Consider the following 8936-nt stretch of genomic DNA (forward strand, 5'->3'; position numbering starts at 1 on the left):
TTCCTAGGCATAGAGAAGGTAGATCTGATGACTAGATAACTAAAAAGAAGCTATAAAAAAAGGAAAAGAACACTTCCTACAAACTGATAAAGAGAGATCTCCAAGATGATTTAAATGAAAAGAGTAAATTGCAGAACAGTGTGAATAAATATGCTATCTTTCCTGTAAAAGGTTGGGAAAATCATCCTATATAATAAAAGCTTAATATGCAAATGTCCCCTTGGGCAGTCATTTGACCGCTTGCTAGATGTGCACTGACCACCAGGGGGCGGCACAGAACATGACCAGCATCAGCGACATAGTGCTGGCAGCGGCAGCAGTGGAGGCGCTGCCGGCCCTGATGGCCCCCAATGGGAGTGGGACCATGGCGGGATGGTAGAGCAGGTGAGCAGGCAGCACCAGGCCAAGGCGGGGCGGCGGGGCTGCGAGGCTGGGGTGTGAGCTAGAGCTGATCCCCACAGGCCACCCTGAGGGGACCCACCCATACACCAATTCATGCACCAGGCCTCTAGTATATATATTTGCATTAGAAAATCTGGAAGATGCCTAAGAAACTGGTCAAAGAGGTTACCTGGAAGGTGGGAGGGAGGGCATGGCCTGGGATGGGCAATAGCATGGAGGGGACTTCAGAGAGTGGAAGGCTGTCTCAGATAAACACAGTGGCTGCCACAGGACCAGACAAGAAGCCTCCACACACTGAAGCTCCTTAGTTTTACATCTCGGTTGATTTTGGTAACTGACCAGCCGGACTGCTTGTTTTCTCTCTTGCCTGCTTTAAATGCTCTCTTATGTCTCACACGCACCAGTAAAGAGTGAGCTGGTGAAACCCTAGGCTTCCACCCTCGACCCCAATAAAAACAGAACCCCAGGCCTGAGCATGCTCTCTCTACCTGGGACCTCATGGGAACATGTACTTTCCAGGGCGTGTAAGCAATAAAGTCTTTCTGCTGGAGTTTCCTAAGGGTTATTGCTGAAGGGCGTTTGGCAATCGTGATAAGGAGCACAGGGGTCAATCCAGTTGCAACTGGTTTGGAAAGGGAAGATGTTGTGGGAAACAGGCATTCCCCCCGAGGGAATTCCTGCCAGAAGACTGAGACCCGCCCAAACAGCGATGCGTCGGCCCTAGGGCAGCTATGATGACACCAGGCAATAGGAACTTTTCAGCCCCATTATAATCTTATGATACCACCATCAAAAATGATCATCACTGACCAAAACATCATCATGCAGTGCATGACTATGTTCCATCTGCGATGATCTAACCCATAATTATCTTGACACTCAAAACAATGATGCTGAGTGAAAGCCAGACCCCCTCAAAAAAGAGTGTAAACTGTATGGTGCCATTTATATAAAACTCCACAAAATATAAACCAATCCGTAGTGACAGAAAGCCGCTCCATGGCTGCTGGCGGACGGAGGAGCAGGGATGGTGGGAAGGAGAAATTACAAAGGCACGCTGGGAAACTTGATGGTTATGCTCACAATCCTGACTGTGTGGTGGTCTCATGGCGTATACATATATCAAAACATGACGTTGTGCCTGGCCAGTGTGGCTCAGTGGTTGAGTGTCAACCTATGAACCAGGAGATCTTGGTTTGATTCCCGGTCAAGGGCACATGCCCGGTTGTGGGCTGGATTCCCAGTGTGGGGTGTGCAGGAGGCAGCCAATCAATGATTCTTTCTCATCATTGATGTTTCTCTCTCTCTCTCCCATCCCCTTCCTCTCTAAAATAAATAAAAAATGTATATATTTTGGGGGGGAGGTTGGGGTTAATGGGGGGGATGAGGACACATTTGTAATACCCTGACTAATAATAATAATAATAATAATAATGAAAAAAGTATATATTTTTTAAAGCATCAAATTGTGCACTTTTAACATGCATTTTGTCAATTACACCTCAATAGTTTTTAATTTTACCATTTTTCTCTATTTCTCTATTTTTTATTTCAATTTTGTTACATTTTATAATATGTACACCTATAATATTAGGACATAAATCAAGTATATAAGTTATCGATGCACCTTTCTCATTGGAAGAGGTGTGTGATTACAAATGCTTGGAACTACCTGGTTGAAGCCTGTGGCAGAGCCAGCTAATGGCAAAGCCCACACGCTTAATTGCTGCACTCTGCTGCCCCCTGCTGTCAGCAGGGGTTTTTTTTGTGTGTTTTTTTAAAATATATTTTATTGAGTTTTTACAGAGAGGAAAGGAGAGAGATAGAAAGTTAGAAACATCGATGAGAGAGAGTCATCGACCAGCTGCCTCCTGCACACTCCCCACTGGGGATGAGCCCGCAACCCAGGTACATGCCCTTGACCGGAATCGAACCTGGGACCTTTCAGTCCGCAAGCCGACTTTCTATCCACTGAGCCAAACCGGTTTCGGCTATCAGCAGGTTTTGTGGCCAACCCTTGACCCAGACTTGCTTAGGATTTTAATGAGGAAAGATGAATTCAGAGGCAAAGATTTTTTATCAAAGATCAGCTAGAACCAAATTATTCTACATAAAACACACATGCATACACACACATATAACCATGCATACACATACACACTCACACATATGCCCACACATACACATTTATGTACACACATAACCATGCATACATAACATATACACAATACACACGCACCTTATAGATATACACACAAATACACACCCCCACACATGCAAACATATACACACACATACCCATACACACACTCACTGCAGCTGGAAAACTGCCTGCTACACAGCGACAGCATAGTTGCTCAGTAAGCCTGAAGCTGACGCCACAAGGATTGTGTTTAGGGAATGAGGTTTCTATTACAATATATTTTATTACAAAAATTAAACAGAACTACCTGGGGGGGGAGGATGTAAGGGCTGGGAGGGGGGGGAGACAGCCGAGTGATGTTTCTCTCTCATCAATGTTTCTATTTCTCTATCCCTCTCCCTTCCTCTCTGTAAAAAATAACAAAAATATATTTTAAAAAATTAAACAAAACTGTTGTGTAGGAACCCATCCTGCTTTGACCATATGCCCATGGGCCTGCTTCTCTATTTGTTTTTAACTTTTTATTGAAGTATACCCAGTGGTGTGTGGGTATATTTTTTAAAAAATATTTTTGTATTGATTTCAGAGAGGAAGGGAGAGGGAGAGACAGAAACATCAATGGTGAGAGAGAATCACTGATCGGCTGCCTCCTGCATGCCCCGCACTGGGGACTGAGCCCCCAGCCCAGGTATGTGCCCTGACTGGGAACCAAACCGTGACCTCCTGGTTCGTAGGTCAGTGCTCAACCATTGAGCCACACAGGCCGCACGTGTGGGTACATTCTTAACAACCTGCTCTCTAAACGCAGACCTGACATGCTCGGTGGTTGGTATTTGTGTTACATTAACAACAAGGAAGAGGAACGCAAAACCGTGTTTCAGAGCTTCACTCATCCTCCAGTGATGCGAGCAACTTCTTGGCTGAATCAGATGAGAGGTTCTGAATCCTGGAAGACTGCTTCCTTGGTTTGTTCTGCCATTCACAGATACAACACACTTTTACGTTTAATCTGCATTATTAATATTTTCTTTGTCGCTTTAAATCTAGGCAACCAACAAAATAATAACTGCAGCCCCATCTACAGTGTCTGCTGATTTCCGTGGTGTAAATAAATATTCCCACCATGGCTGCCGTCAGCGGCTAATGTGCTGTCAGTGAGGACGGGATTGGGGCGTGGTGCACAGTAGCACCCCTCTATAGTATTCCACGTGCAGACACCACAGATGTACAAACCTCAAGGGCAGAGAGAACAGAAAAGTAATCAGGAGTATTTATTGTTTTTGTTTTAAATGTAACACAGTTAATTGTAAATTTATGTAATTTAATTTTTAATGGCGGCCGTAATGAACTGACAGCTCACAAAATTCCGGAAAATGTAACGATGGGCGCTGGCGAAGCGCCCCCAGCACACCAATGAAATATGGGCAAAGCGTGCCATGCAGCCAGCACCAGGTCAAGAGAGACGCGAACCTTCCCGGCGCCTCCGTGATAACCAATCCCTGATTCAAAGCCGTGGCTGAGTGTGCCTGCTCCGTGGGGCACCCACGGGCACCCCAGCCTGCCCCCCAGGTGTTACCACTGGAGGCAGACCCACAGACACTCCCCCCTCCTCCTCCCACCCGGCCTGTGGGTTACTGGCGCCCAGCGTGGGGGGAGCGGGAGGAGCAGGGACCCGGTTTGGCAGAGGACCCCGCTGGGGCTTTGGCCTCAGGCCGTGGCCTGTCTCCTTGCGGTGCAGACCGCCTCTGCCCAGGTGCTGTCCTCCCGGCCGCAGCGGCCCCGCTCCCTGGACGAGCGCGCCACGGACCAGCACAGCGCGGCAGGAGCGGAGGTTAGGCTCACAGGCTCGGCGGCCAAGCAGAGTAGGTGTGGATCTCTGCCACTTCACTGACTGTATTCGTAACAACTTGTAACCTCTGTTAACTTGGGTGACTCAGCCTCTATGAAACCGACTTTGGTCATCGGTAGAACGGAGCAAGTCAGCGCATCGAGGGAGGCAATGTCTGTGCCGCAGGGAGACGGCCTTACATTTTTTCCATTTTTTCAGCAGCGCAGCGGTTTGATACTCAGAGGGTGAAACTAGGAAGGCTTCCTGGCGGGCTGAATGCGCGGGCCGCGGGGTGTGGGACACGGGGTGCAGCTGCGGTGCAGGGCATTCCAGCTGCTGCACTTGGCTAAGGGTGCTCACCGCACTGCACACAGCGCCTTTTCCATAAGTGGGATAGAGCCAGATGTGTGTTTTTGTGTTTTTCTGTGTTATTGGTTTTTTGCTGGTTTTACTCCTTCATTAGTATACCATACCCCCTCCAGTCCACCACAAAACCTTTGCTAACAAATCGACATATTGATTCTGTGTTTTTACCCATGCTCATATATAATGATCTGCATCTACATGGCTTTACAGAAATGGTTCCTAACATAACAGTGGCCCGTACATAATTGAAGCAGGAGATTTCCGACAGGCACTACTTTGAATCTTCATGGTGACAAGTTCAGGCCCTTAATCTTTGGAATAAAGTAAGTTCATTGTCCAAAATAGTAGATTCCTATAATGTCTACATCTTGCAATTCTTACTCAATTATAAGTCCTGTAAGCATCTTTCCAGCTAATGAATAGACCACTGTTTATAGTGGCTGCCTCAGGGCAGAGCTCTGTAATGAGTCAGCAGTTTCTCAGTGGGAGGGTGCTTGTTCTGTTTCTAAGGACAGTGCTGCCATAAGCACCCTTTTACTGTTACCATTATAAGCATTTTTAAAAATATATATATTTTTTATTGATTTTAGAGAGGAAGGGAGAGGGAGAGAGAGACAGAAACATCAATGATGAGAGAGAATCATCCTGCACACCCCCACAGACTAGGGTTCAAGCCCAAAACCTGGGCATGTGCCCTTGCCCAGAATCGAACCCAGGACCCTTCAGTCAACAGGCCAATGCTCTATCCACTGAGCCAAACCAGCTAGGGCCATTATAAGCATTTTTAAAAATATATATTTTAAGATATATTTTTATGTAAAAATATGTTTTACGGGAGAGGTCCCTAAAAGTGAGTTTTCCAGGTCAAATGCGTCTTGCATTTTTTATTTTAAACAATTGTTTCCAGATTGCATTCTAAAAAGCCTGTGAAAATTTACATTTCCGCCAGCCCCACATGACAGTGTGCTCCTCACCAAGCCCTGGCGGCAGTAGGCGTGGCTTGAGGGTCTTTTCCTGTTTATTGTGGACATTCCTACTCATTTGCAAGTAGATAAAATAGTATGATGAGCCCTAACCGGTTTGGCTCAGTGGATAGAGCGTCAGCCTGCGGACTCAAGGGTCCCAGGATCAATTCCGGTCAAGGGCATGTACCTTGGTTGTGGGCACATCCCCAGTAGGGGGTGTGCACGAGGCAGCTGATTGATGTTTCTCTCTCATCGATGTTTCTAACTCTCTATCCCTCTCCCTTCCTCTCTGAAAAAATCAATAAAAAAAAATTTTAAGTATGTTTTTTATTTCGGAGAGAGGAAAGGAGAAGGAGAGAGAGATAGAAACATCAACGATGAGAGAGAATCTTCAATCGGCACGCCTGCAACTGGGGCATGTGCCCTGACCAGGAATCGAACCATGACCTCCTGGTTCATGGGTCGATGCTCAACCACAGAGCTACAACGACCAGGGCTCAATTAAATATATTTTTTTAAAAATAAAAAATATCTCTTCTTAAAAAAAATAGTATGATGAGCCCCCAAATACTCACAAGTCAACTTCAGCAGTTATCAGCACCCTGCCATCACTGCAGCCTTCTTTTTAATGATTGCAAATTTATGGGCATAACGTGATATGTTACTTTTTAAATACTTGTTACTTTTAAAAATTTTTGTTTAACCATTTCTCTGACTGCTAGTGATTTTGAATGCATTTTTGAATGGTTAAAGTGGTTCTGAGTGCCCACTCATAATCTTTGCATATTTGGAGGTTGTCTTTTTCTTGTCAATTTATACAAGCAGTGTGTATGTGTTAATCTTTATCTTCTGTTTATTTATGGTAGCGTTAGCCCTTCTAATGTTTTTTATTCTATACTAGAGGCCCGGTGCATGGATTCGTGCAGAGTGGGGTCCCTCAGCCTGGCCTGCAATCGGGGCCAATCGGAGCCATCTCGCCCAGTCCCGATAAGGGCAATGGGGGCCGGCCAGCCTGGGAGGGACCACAGAAGGGCTCCAGGGCATATCTGGCCCTTTCATCCAGTCCCCATCAGCCTGACCCCAGCAGCAAGCTAACCTACTAGTCAGAACATCTGCCACCTGGTGGTCAGTACGCACTATAGCAACTGGTCCAGCAATTGACCGAATGGTAGACCAATCTGTCAGACACTTAGTATATTATGCTTTTACTAGAGCCCGGTGCACAAAATTTGTGCACTTAGGGGTGGGATCCTTCACCCTGGCTTGTGAGAGGGCGCAGGCCAGGTCGAGGGACCCCACAGGTTCACAATCAGGGTGGAGAGGGACACGGGAGGTTGGCCAGCTGGGGAGGGACGGTGGGAAGGCTCCAGGGCGTGTCCGGCCCATCTCGCTCAGTCCCAATCAGCCAGACCCCAGCAGCAAGCTAACCTACCAGTCAGAGTGTCTGCCCCCTGGTGGTCAGTGCACATCATAGTGAGCAGTTGAGTGACCTTAGCATATCATTAGCATATTATGCTTTGATTGGTTGAATGGCCAACTGGACACTTAGCATATTAGGCTTTTATTATATAGGATTGTGTAGAATGTTACAAATATATATATGGCTCCTACATCTTTTGTGTTGTGTAAGAAAATACCCACAAGCCCGGCCAGTGAGACTCAGTTGGTTGAGCCTCATCCCATGCACCAAGAGGTCGCTGGTTCGATTCCCCGTCAGGGCACATGCCTGGGTTGTGGCTCAATCTCCATGGGGGTGCAGGAGGCAGTGGATCGATATTTCTCTCTCATCAATATTTCTCTCTCTCTTCTCTCTCTCTCTAAAATAAATAAAAAACGTATTTTTTAAAAAAAGAAACTACCCACAAAACTAAAAGACAGCCCAGAGGATGTGGCTCAGTGGTTGAGGGTTAACCTATGAACCAGGAGGTCAGGGGTCGATTCCCAGTCAGGGCACATGCTCAGGTTTCAGACTCAATGCGGGGTGGAAGGGGAAGGGCGATATAGGAGGCAACCAAAAATGATTCTCTCTCATCATTGATGTTTCTCTCTCTCTCTCCTTCTCCCTTTCTCACTGAAATAAAAAATATAGTTTTAAAGAATAACAAGTAAATAATGTAAGAGAGCATGTGAGTGTTGTCATGAGTTTGGAAGCAGCAACATGAACATGAAGAGGGGGTGCTGAGCAGAGGACAGGTGAAGGATCAGTGGGTGCCCCGGCCGGCGGGCTCCGGAATAAGAACAAAAAAGATGGTCGGTAGCATCTTTCCGGAACAGGATTTAGTTGGGTTGGAGGCTGAGCGAGGAAACTGAGATCACCCATCACAGCAGACACAGGCTGACTGCCTGGTCCCCCGTAGAGACCCAGGCCCCGCCCCCAACTACGGAGCGTGGTTACTAAGGGCTCAGCCGGTGGACGCTGCCTCGCCTGGGCGATCATGCCCAGACCTGGGAGAGGCCAGCGGCCCCGGCTGGCGGACCGGAGCCCAAGGCTGCCTGCGGGACGCCCCGTGGGAACAGGCTAACGGTAGCCTCTGGCCCAGCCCCAGCCGCCCCTTCTCCTCTCCCACTTCCCTCCAAGTCCCCTGGCTCTGCTTCTAGGAAACCCAGCTTGAGACGATGCTGCTGGCCAGGTGGTCACGTGGGAGGTCTGGGCTGGACAAGGTCCAGGAGGGGCTGGAAGGCTGCGCGAGAGACGGGGGCTGACGTCCTGTCCTTTAGGTCAGGGGCCGGGTCTAGGGAGGAGGAAGGGGTGGCAGCTGCGTGGGTGGGAAGGCTGCTGAGGCAAAGCCATTCGGAGCCGTGAGGAGGTCCGGGTGGGGGTTAGGTCACTAGAGAGGCATTGTCCCCCAAAAGAGGCCGGCTGTCCTGGGGAGTCCACTGCCGGCGGACCAAGGAGGAGGGGGGGGCGGACGAGAAGAAGGTGGCAGAGCCAGGCTTCTGGTCCTCAAATCGGCAAGGATTTTAAAAAATATATTGTATTGATTTTTTTACAGAGAGGAAGGGAGAGGGATAGAGAGTTAGAAACATGGATCAGCTGCCTCCTGCACACCTCCTACTGGGGATGTGCCCACAACCCAGGTACATGCCCTTGACCGGAATCAAACCCGGGACCCTTCAGTCCGCAGGCCAACGCTCTATCCACTGAGCCAAACGGGTCAGGTTTCGGCAAGGATTCTATACGAGATGAAGGAGACCTGCGGCAGGCAAACTGAGGGCTGATTGGGCCCTGGGA

This window comes from Myotis davidii, unplaced genomic scaffold (assembly GCF_000327345.1).
Source record: "Myotis davidii unplaced genomic scaffold, ASM32734v1 scaffold150, whole genome shotgun sequence".
NCBI lineage: Eukaryota > Metazoa > Chordata > Mammalia > Chiroptera > Vespertilionidae > Myotis > Myotis davidii.